Genomic DNA, 9920 nt, shown 5'->3' on the forward strand with positions numbered 1-9920 from the left:
AAACCCCAGACCTGTTTCATGTAGCCTCTGAATCCAGCAGACGTCAGTGCACCTCCGCCTTTAAATCAAGTGGTTGAAGTTGCACCTCCGTATAGGCATTTTTTTTAGTGGATGTGTAGATGTGTGTATGTGCGTGTGTGTGTTTTAATGGCAGTGCAGGACGCGCTCCGCTAATTGGCATGCTTTTCTGCCTGCGACAAAGAAGAGGCCCAGCTTATGGCGAGCCAGATCACAACAAACCCAAAGCCCGTGAATGATGTCAGACTCCTCACACAAGCTCAGCAAAAGGGTGCATTCATTCAGAGGATTGTAGAAACTATGTAATGGGTGATTGTAAAAAAAAAATGTACAAAAAGTGGGTTTCCGTCTGCCTACACCGGTGTGGATACATATGGTGGATGTTTAGCCATGTGATTAAAGCACCACTCTGCAGCCATGAAGCCCCAGCTCACCATGAGCCTTATATCTGAGGCTGGAACGACAATTCAAACTTGAACTTATATTCTCAGCCTGTAGGTGTTTTTTTTCCCCCTTGAAGCTATGACACAAGCAGACAGGCCATACAGCAGTAAAAATGGAGAGGGTGTTTCACAAGGTTGAGAGCTGGGGGAGTAGCTGTGTTGCAAGAGCGAAGCTTTCAACCTTTAATCCGCATGTCAAAAGCATAGGCTGCACGGCATAGGAAGGAGAGGAAAAGCCCGTGTGCCCAAAGCTTGCGCGGCTTTGCCCCCCTGACGCACCAGCCTATTCTCACACAGTGCTCACAATGCAGGACTGAGTGACGGCGATGGTGGTAATGGCCTGTTGGGAGGGCCTTTCCACCGTTAAGACAAATAGCACTCTGACAGTGACGCTATCAATGTAAACAATTGCATCGTGCAGCAGCTAGAGGCTGCATGTACTCTCCCCCCCTCTTCCTCCTCCTCCTCCTCCTCTCCCCCCCATACTTCCCTGCCCTCCTCATTTACTTCGCTTTTTTGATACAATACTTGAGGTCAGGTTTTTGACATGGAATTTGAAGTCACTGGTTGTTTATATGAAACTGAATATTTATTTTTGTGAATTTTATGGGGTTTCTTGTACATTGATTTTTTTTTGTTGTTGTTGTGAATATTCATGCAACTGCACTCAAAATGGAAACTTGAACGGTGGATCTTGAAGCACTTTCCCTTTCTTTTTTTTTAATTATGAAGCATTCATTAAACGGGACTGAGTGTAATTATCAGACTGCTTCTCTTTCTTTTCAGTCATTTGCTGCTTGGATGGGGGTTTAAACAGATTTCATGGTGGAGAATTTTCACTGGGGTTTGCGTTTTGAAAACAGTGATTCTGCAAACTCTCTTTTTATTTGGGGAACGCAGCTGCTCTTTATCTTCTGATATATTTGTGATATTGTGTTATACAATGTACTCCATCTTTTCATTCACTCAAATGAGTAATTTCAGAAACGTTTAGGGGCTGCAGTCTTCTATTAAATAACAGATAAGTGGTTTGTCCTGAGGCAAAGGACGATTTGAAAAAAGAAAGAATGGAAGCACAGTAGGGCCACATCCACATCGTGCACATTTAACAATAGAAATAATAATGACTAAGGGAAAATATTCTTCTATGGGAACCCCAAATCTCGTTTAATACTCTTACAGTATGAGGGATTCCCTTCCCGGTGTATTTGAGGGGGGCGTGGGACGGAAGAAATGGTAGGCCTCTGAAGCCTGCAATAATAACACGAGGCAAACCGCAGACATTTACGCATGCAGCATTTCCAACCACATGAGGTGATGCAAGCCTCCTCGGTTTAATACATGGAGCTGGGAGAAACCTCAGTGAGCTGGCCTACATAACACTAACAGGGAACTGAAAACAGTAGGTATTATAACTGACACGCATGTGCGTAAAGAGGCAGAGATAGCTAATGTGCCAAATAAAGCGCCATTGTTCCATTCCACAAGCAGAAAACCGGACAGAACATGATAGAAAGAGACGATTCCACAAACTGTAATAGTTAATGTGATTATAATATAATGCAACACACACCAACAATTCGTAGCCGAGAAAACTGCTAAACCTCCCTAGAGGCTGATTCAGAATAATGTGTGCAGCGCAGGACCCTGCAACTTTTCTAAGAAGCTTTGACCAAACTTGCCCTTCACTCAATCTGCCATGTTTGACGCGATGCTGCCCTGATTAATGAGACCCTGCGGTATAAGTTCCAGGCCAAAGCTCCATAAGGGCTGATAGAGGGGAACAGGGGGCTCGCAGGTTGTCTGGCCCCGGCTAAGGCTGCTGCTGCTGCTGAAGCCTGGAGGGGCCATACTAGGAGCAGAGACAAGCCATTATGCTGCTGCTGGCGTTTCAGGGTTAAATTCCAGTGCGGATTGGGAACCAGTAGACTGTAACTTCTATAGAATAACAATAGAAAGAATACATAAAAAAAGAACAAAACAAGTCTGTTTCTTTGAAAGAAAACAGCATTCTCCAAACGGCCGGGTTCATTGCGCTCAAAATGATATTTGTCAGTGGCTGCATGTTTGGGAAAACTAAGTTATGGGTAATGCTGACAGACACATGCCGCGTTAGGGGTCAGCACTATGCATTGATCTTTGAGACAATTAAATACACGGAGCCCGATAAAAGCTGTCAGGACGTTTTTATGTGTAATCTCTCGACTGTAAAGTATTTGCTGTCACTCGTCTCTTTACACAAGGTCACTCACGAGATCACGCGAGGGTAAAATATAAACAAACAACAAATCAGTGCGAACTCTGAGAACATTCGGAGAAAGGGGATCTTATTGTATTAATAACGTTGTAGCCGTGGTCCTCTTTCTTTCAGCGGTCTTGCGCTTTCTGAATGAGTTGGTGAGCTGTGGTGAAGCAGGGGAGCGTCAGGGAACAGAAGAGTCCCCAAAGGGCTCTGCATGATAAAGCAGCCCAGGCCGGGCTTCAAACTTTGGTGAATGCAAGCACAGAATCGCTTGTTTTGGACATGCAGCGTGTGTGCTGCACAGACCTCCACAGATGGAGGGGGCATTTGCACCGAGAACCAAAAGTTAAAATAATCCTGTATTTTAGATGTGAAGCAATTAATTAGGCTACTATAGTGCTGCCATTATCGTTGCAGGGGTTTAGTGTGTTGATCATGATCATAGCACAGTCTCTGGGCTGGCTTCTAATACACAGCATCGTTATGTAAACACTCACAGTTGTGCGTAACTGGACATGTAGATAAGCTTGTGTAAAACCTAGGAGAGGCTGGGCGTAACAGAGAATAAGTGGATAACATTTATATGTGATATCAAAATACAGGCTTTAGTCAAATATCATGAGAAACTGACTTCACAGAGTGTAATATAATGGTAATGATATGAGTGTACACAGACATGTAAGGATTAAATAAATAAAAAAACTTTCTCTCTTAACCCTTTTGTGCAGAGAAAAATTCTCTTTTTCTTCTACCACTTACAAAATTTCCATATTCACATCACTAATTTTATGCCAAAGTACTTTGAACTGTTAATTTTAAAGAAATAAGCCACAGTCTTTTCTCAGCATGTGTGTATGTTTGTATAATTTAGAAGCTTGAAACCGTTGAGAATTAAAATAAAGTAAATCATGCTGGTCCCACATAAATATATCACTAAAAAAGTTTAATCTCCCTCATCTTTCAGATTACAAAGCTAAAGCCACCGTGTCTCACAATACACAACTGATAACACTCTTCCTAAACGTCGCCATCGTTGATTCACTCTTGTTCAGCCTCCATCAACACGCAGGAGGAAACACGGGGGAAACAGCGGTGCCTCTGCCCTGCTTTACCCGACATCGCCCTGCACAGACCCGGGGGTCAGAGGGAGGGACGGCGGCCTGTGTGGAGAGCAGATGGGAATCGTGCTGCTCCTGCTAGTGGTGCCACTTTTTCCTGGTTGAAAACGCAGTGGTGTGTTTTATTTATAAGTACAAGATCGGTCACTTGCCACGGGAATTTATAAAAAAAAAATAAAATAAAATAAAATAAAATAAAAAACATTGGGGACTCACACATTTAGATCAGCTTTTAAATTTAGTCGTTATGGTTACATATTTACTTGAATTTCTCTTTATAACAATCAGAATAACAATGAAAAATTAACTGGAATTTATTATTATTATCAGTGCCCGTGTGCCTGATGTTTTCAGTGAGGACACATGTGTATTCTGCAGCATGTGTGTGTGTGTGTGTAAATTAAATTTGAATGCTCTCGAGTTAATAACTGGCCCTAGAGCGCTAAAAACGTGTTTAGAAAAGACACAGGGAGTCCAAAGAGCTAAAAAGTCTGGTGGATTTCCCTGGCCAGAGGGACAAGGGTGTATGGGGCGCTGGAGGAGGGGGGAAGAGGAGGGCAGAGGGGGGGAAAACCAGCGCCAGAGGGCTTCTGCTCCGTCATGGAGCTCAACTCCATTTGTAAAGGCTTTTCTGGGGACAGGAGAGAGCCAGATGTAGCCTAACGTTGACTGAAGAGTGGAGTCTGGAGTAACATTTAACATACAATTCAATCAGTTAATCACCACGACCGGTTCGATGATGGCCTCAAGTATACAGGCCTGTGTGGAGGCGTGTGACCCTATGATCAGAACCATGAGGACAAACAGGTCTCATCTCATTTCTGTTGTTCCATGCGCGTTTTTTTTTCAAAATATAAAAACAATAAAGCATAATAAATAAAGCATGCCTTATTTAACTTGTTCACATTATGTAAAACATTTTCGTATTTTTTTTTGGAGGGGGGGGTATTTAATGGAAATTAATAAACACCCTCTTGATCCAAAAATCACTTTTTAGGCATCTTTTAAAAAATATATTTGTGACATGTTAAAAAAATCTATTTTTTTGTCAGCTAACTGAGCAATACCCATATAGTCTAAAGATAAATTCCTGTTCACTGTTAAAATTATCCTAATCCTATCACATGAATGATTGAACACACCTCATGTTTGAGCATGTTTCAGGTATCATCCTGAGGATATTACTAGAAAATTATTCTCACAATGCATTTACACTAAACTTATTCATCTGGCCATTTTTATGAGCAGCACTTTTTTTTACCTTAGACATTTTCAACACATAAATTGCATTTCAACTTAATCAAATTGGGGTGAACATGTTTGCTGTCCTGAAGCAAGGGGCCTAAATGAAATTTAAAGCCGGCCCAGATCAGCTGATTAAAATGTTCCACGGTCTGAAAAGTAATATGTGGACACTCTGCTCCCCCTTTTATATAAAATGACAGGTCAGTCGAGAACGTTACACACTATAGAGGGATTTGAACATGGCCACAAGCAGTAGTGACCTTTGACCCCCCTCATACCAGGGAGTTATGGGACAAGGAACACAGGCACAACACACACACACAGAAAATACTACAAGCCCAAAATTAGCACGTTTTCTACCAGTGGCCTAAATGCATTCAGGCCACAGCTTGTTAGATTATTGATTAGTATGTCAGAGCCTAAGTCGACAGATATTCTCACCTATTTGTCAAACATCAGACAGATGAAAACACAGCCTCTTGCCTTGCTGCAGGGCACAGAGGCAGGAGACACCATGTGTCAAAGACACATTTGAGTGGATGAGCTTCCTTTCTTCTTCACTTGAAGTGAAGTTTCTTAAATTGGGCGGGTGAGAAATATAATAGGACAGTTTTTCTGGAGTGTCTGGGCCTTTGGCAGATAAGGTTTCAGCAGCATTTTTCACCCACTTCTTCATATTGGGTGCTCGGAATGTGGGACAAAGGGGAAAGTGATAGCACTTATTCTTCAATATTTCCTACATTGCTGCCATATTATTGTTTATCAATCTATGGTAATAGTAGACATTGCTGCTTAACAGTTTGCATTCATTTCTTCTATTATTTATGTAATCTTACAGCATCTCAGAAAGCTTGCCTTATGGAGAATTTGAGTATCAACAGCTGATGAATTCAAACAGCTTCTGTTTGCTTCCACATTTTGGTGAGTCAGTTGTAAAACCTAATTTGCAGAATGAGACCTGACCAGATCTGCATGTTACAGTGATCTTCATTAATAATCTGGCGGCTTGTTTGCTGAGTAATATGAGCTTGAAGAAATCTTTCCTCTTCTCCTTCTCTCCCCCAGGACTGAGCGCCGGCAAATAGCTTTTAAATAAGAATGTTTAACGTATATGTTTGAGCACAATGATGCTCAGGTTTTGATAAAGCACCGGGGTCTAATAGAACCATGAATCCCAACAGACCTATTAAACAATTAATGCACTGTTTTTTTCTGGATTATTTCATGTGATTCTTTGCTCAATTGCATTAAAGTTCTGATTCTTAAATCTATATATCGATAAATGTGGCTGCTTTCTGTGCACATCACCACGCTGGAGATGGAGAACTGTGGTTAACTGATGGATTTGGTCACATTTTTCCTGCGCTCTCAGGCCTCCTTTATCTATTGGAGGTCGAGCAGCGTGTAAATGAATTAATGAATGCACGAACCAGAGGAACAGATGCAGGGAGTTTGGAGCAAACACAACAAACCAGCAGCCTATAGACCCTTTAATAAGCTGCAGCGCGCAAGAGAATCGGGTATTGTTCTGTTTTTGGACAGGAGGACATCTGAAGAGCTTTAGCGCAGAAAGCTGCATGATAGACATTAATAAATTAATGTATGCCTTCCATTTATTAACGGACACAAAACTATCGCGTTTTTTAATATGAATAATTTAAAGATAATAAGAATTTATATTGCAGAGTCAATCTGACTGTTTACTTTTAAGTGTGTTCAGGCCACACAAAAAATGAAGGTTACAAAATATAGAGATTACAAAAAATGACATCAGCACTATGCCAAAGAACAGTGTCATAACAAAGTAAACATGTTACAGCAGACCGAAAAATGTGCGATAGAGGTGAACAACAGAAAGGAACAAGAACTTCTGCTGATTAAACTCAAATGATGCACTTCAGACTTCACTTTTCATTCATCGATCAGTTTTCCTGAATAAGGATTTTGCGTCACTGCTCTCATGAATATCGCTGCCATCACTGATTTTTGGAAATCTTCAAAATTTCCTTGCTGCTAGATAAACGGGCAGGAAGCACTGCATGCTTCAAATGTTTCTAAAGTTTCACCCCAAGAGCCAGAAAGTTGTCGCATAGAGACGAGTGTGATCATATACTGTCACCTTTTTTTTAGCATCAAATGATTTATTCCCACATTCTTAATCTATTCTTATTTCGTGATGGGACATGTGTTCTTCAGGATTCAATTTTGGCTCTAAGGAACTGGCTCATTTCATGAAAACGTAGGCTATTGGAAAAAAACGTTCACCAAACCATCAATGGACTATTGCAGCTGTTATATCAGGTCTTATTATATTCAAGATTAATATAGAAAAATCACCGTGAAGACAGACTGTCCAGAAGAACGTCTGTTAAAGGTTAAAATTCCTCCAGAAAACCAAACATCATTTGGTTAAAAAAGGGGAAGTCTTCATGTGGAGCCCTCTGTAACAGGTTTATATTTAGAAGAATAGGTCTCATTAACTTTATACTCGGAACACATAGCTCAGCTGTAGTTTCATTTTTATACACCCTCCTCTCTGACACATCAACATGTCTCCTGTCCTTAAATTTCCCTCTGCAGGATTGACTGCAGCCACTAAAGTCGATAAATTACGCAAAGAAAAAAATGATCAACCTGCTTTTGTGCGATGTTTAAACTGCTCTGCATCAATATGTCAAAAATCATTCATATTTATTTTCACTATTGCTCCCCCCCCCCCACCCACTCGTCTTCACAGCCTCCCGGAGTCAGTCGTGTTATACTCTCTCCGCGTCCTCGGCAGGGGCGCAGACTGCAGGCGCTTACATAACGCTTCTCCTTGACTCTCCGTTACGCAGCGCCGTAACGCGGACCCGGCGGCTTCTTCGTAAAGATTTCGTTGACTTGATCGTTTGTTAATTGCACCGGCGCGTGCACACGTGGAAACCACAGCACGCGCTTAACGAATGAATCAGGTTTTCGAGCTTAGTAGGCCCACTGTGGGTTTTTATGCACCGTCACGACAGCAGCGCTTTAGTTTGATGTCTGAGGGGTTTGGTTGGAAAATGCTTCACAAACTGTGATCCGGGAAACACCAGGGGTCCTTGGAGGGGCTCCAGGGGGTCCCGGTGCTGAAGTACATGGTGTTTTCAAAGTGAATTAATTTACACGGAGATATCTTAATTTGATGCGTAGCCTTGGCTTCAGTTATAGGTTCCACTCCCACAGATGTTTTATTGTCACACTCAGCTGATTCGATATTAAATCAACAACAAATATCCCCCCGGTTAGTTTTGGGGGAAATCCAACACGTTTAATTTGGGTTTGTGCGATTATACGCGTATCTACTGTGAGTTTTCATTGCGTGAAAACGTCTGAGGATTCTTAGGTGGGGGTAGGAAACGAAATCGACAAAATATGCGCGTATTCCGTATAAAAATGAGGAGAGAAAATGTGCTTGATTCCCCCGCTGTGCCCCTCACTGGTACAGTCAGCTCGGAGAGATGGCGCGGTCTGACAGCGCCCCCTGCTGATCGCAGGGAGGCGTGGAAACTGCTCTTAAAGGGGATGTCTAGGAAACCGGAAGAGTTTTTAAGGTGGACCGGTGGAGTTAGCTGCACAGCGAGGACGTGTGTTTTTAGCAAAGGGTTCACGGGGCAAGTTAGATGCCCCGGTTCCGTTGTGTTAGTGGGCGTTTTTTGTTTAAAACCTGACACAGAACTCTGTCTGCGAAAAAAACCCACTGAGATAATATTTAAGGTTTTCCAAGTTGATGGCAGCCACATGTTTTACAGCGAGCCAAAAACAACACTTGGTGAAATATCCCCTTCTCATTTCCAGTTTAAAATGACGCATGTCAACATTTTTTTTAAATGACACAAATACGTGACACAGGAGGGACAACTTTAAACTCTACAGATCAATCTTAGCCAACAGATGCGTCACCGTGTTGTCATTTTACTGTCAGAAAAAATAGACATTGGTAGACATTGATATTTGCCACTTGTTAATTCTATTTTAACAACAGAATGGCACATACAGGTCGACTGGAGAACGATCCAAACCTGGCCCTGCAAAATAAAATTTGACAGCAGGTTGTTAAAGATACAGTGAAACATTAAGCATCAAGATTTTTTTTATCCTTGTCCAGATATTTGTTTTTTTTTTAATAGAAATCTCGGCCATCTGTGCCCTAACCGGCTGTGGATCAAAGCTGTAATTTTACTTAAAAAAATATAGTTTACAAACCTACACGTAGGTGCGTGAACAGGTCACGCAGGCCAGCTCTGTGATCTTTATATTAAAAATGTGCGCATTGAGGGGCCGAGTGTGTTGAGTTTGATTGATGGTCAGGACTTTCTGCCTCATTAGGTGATTTTATTTTGCAGAGTTTGGGACGCAGAACAAACAGCTGAGACCACAGTGAAGGCCGCCGCTTTATTTATTCAATTCAGGAGCTGAGGAGGTATCATAAAACTAGCTATTCCATTAAAGTCATATTTTTTTCTAGGCCCACTTACAGGTCAGATGCACACTTAAAATTGTCAAACATAATTATGCCAAATTAACAGACGACCAGTAAACCGCTACACCCCCATCAGTTTTACAGACGTCTGGTTAAAAGCAGCCAGCACTGAGCCTTTGTTGCTATATTTAACTGTGAGGGTCATGATATCCGGTTTTAATGTACGTGGCGTCTTTCTGTATCAACAGGGTGCTGAAGTTTCTGACAGCCTCCATCATTTGCACACAGTTGCCCTCTCTTGTCTCACCTTACAGACACACACCTTGTGCTGCACCTGTTTTACTTTCCCCCTCCTCTGTCTGATGCAGTTCAGCTGCGGCCTTTGTCCCGGGACAGCAGCAGCAGCAGAC

Source organism: Parambassis ranga, chromosome 20, assembly GCF_900634625.1.
Source record: "Parambassis ranga chromosome 20, fParRan2.1, whole genome shotgun sequence".
In the NCBI taxonomy this organism is placed as follows: domain Eukaryota; kingdom Metazoa; phylum Chordata; class Actinopteri; family Ambassidae; genus Parambassis; species Parambassis ranga.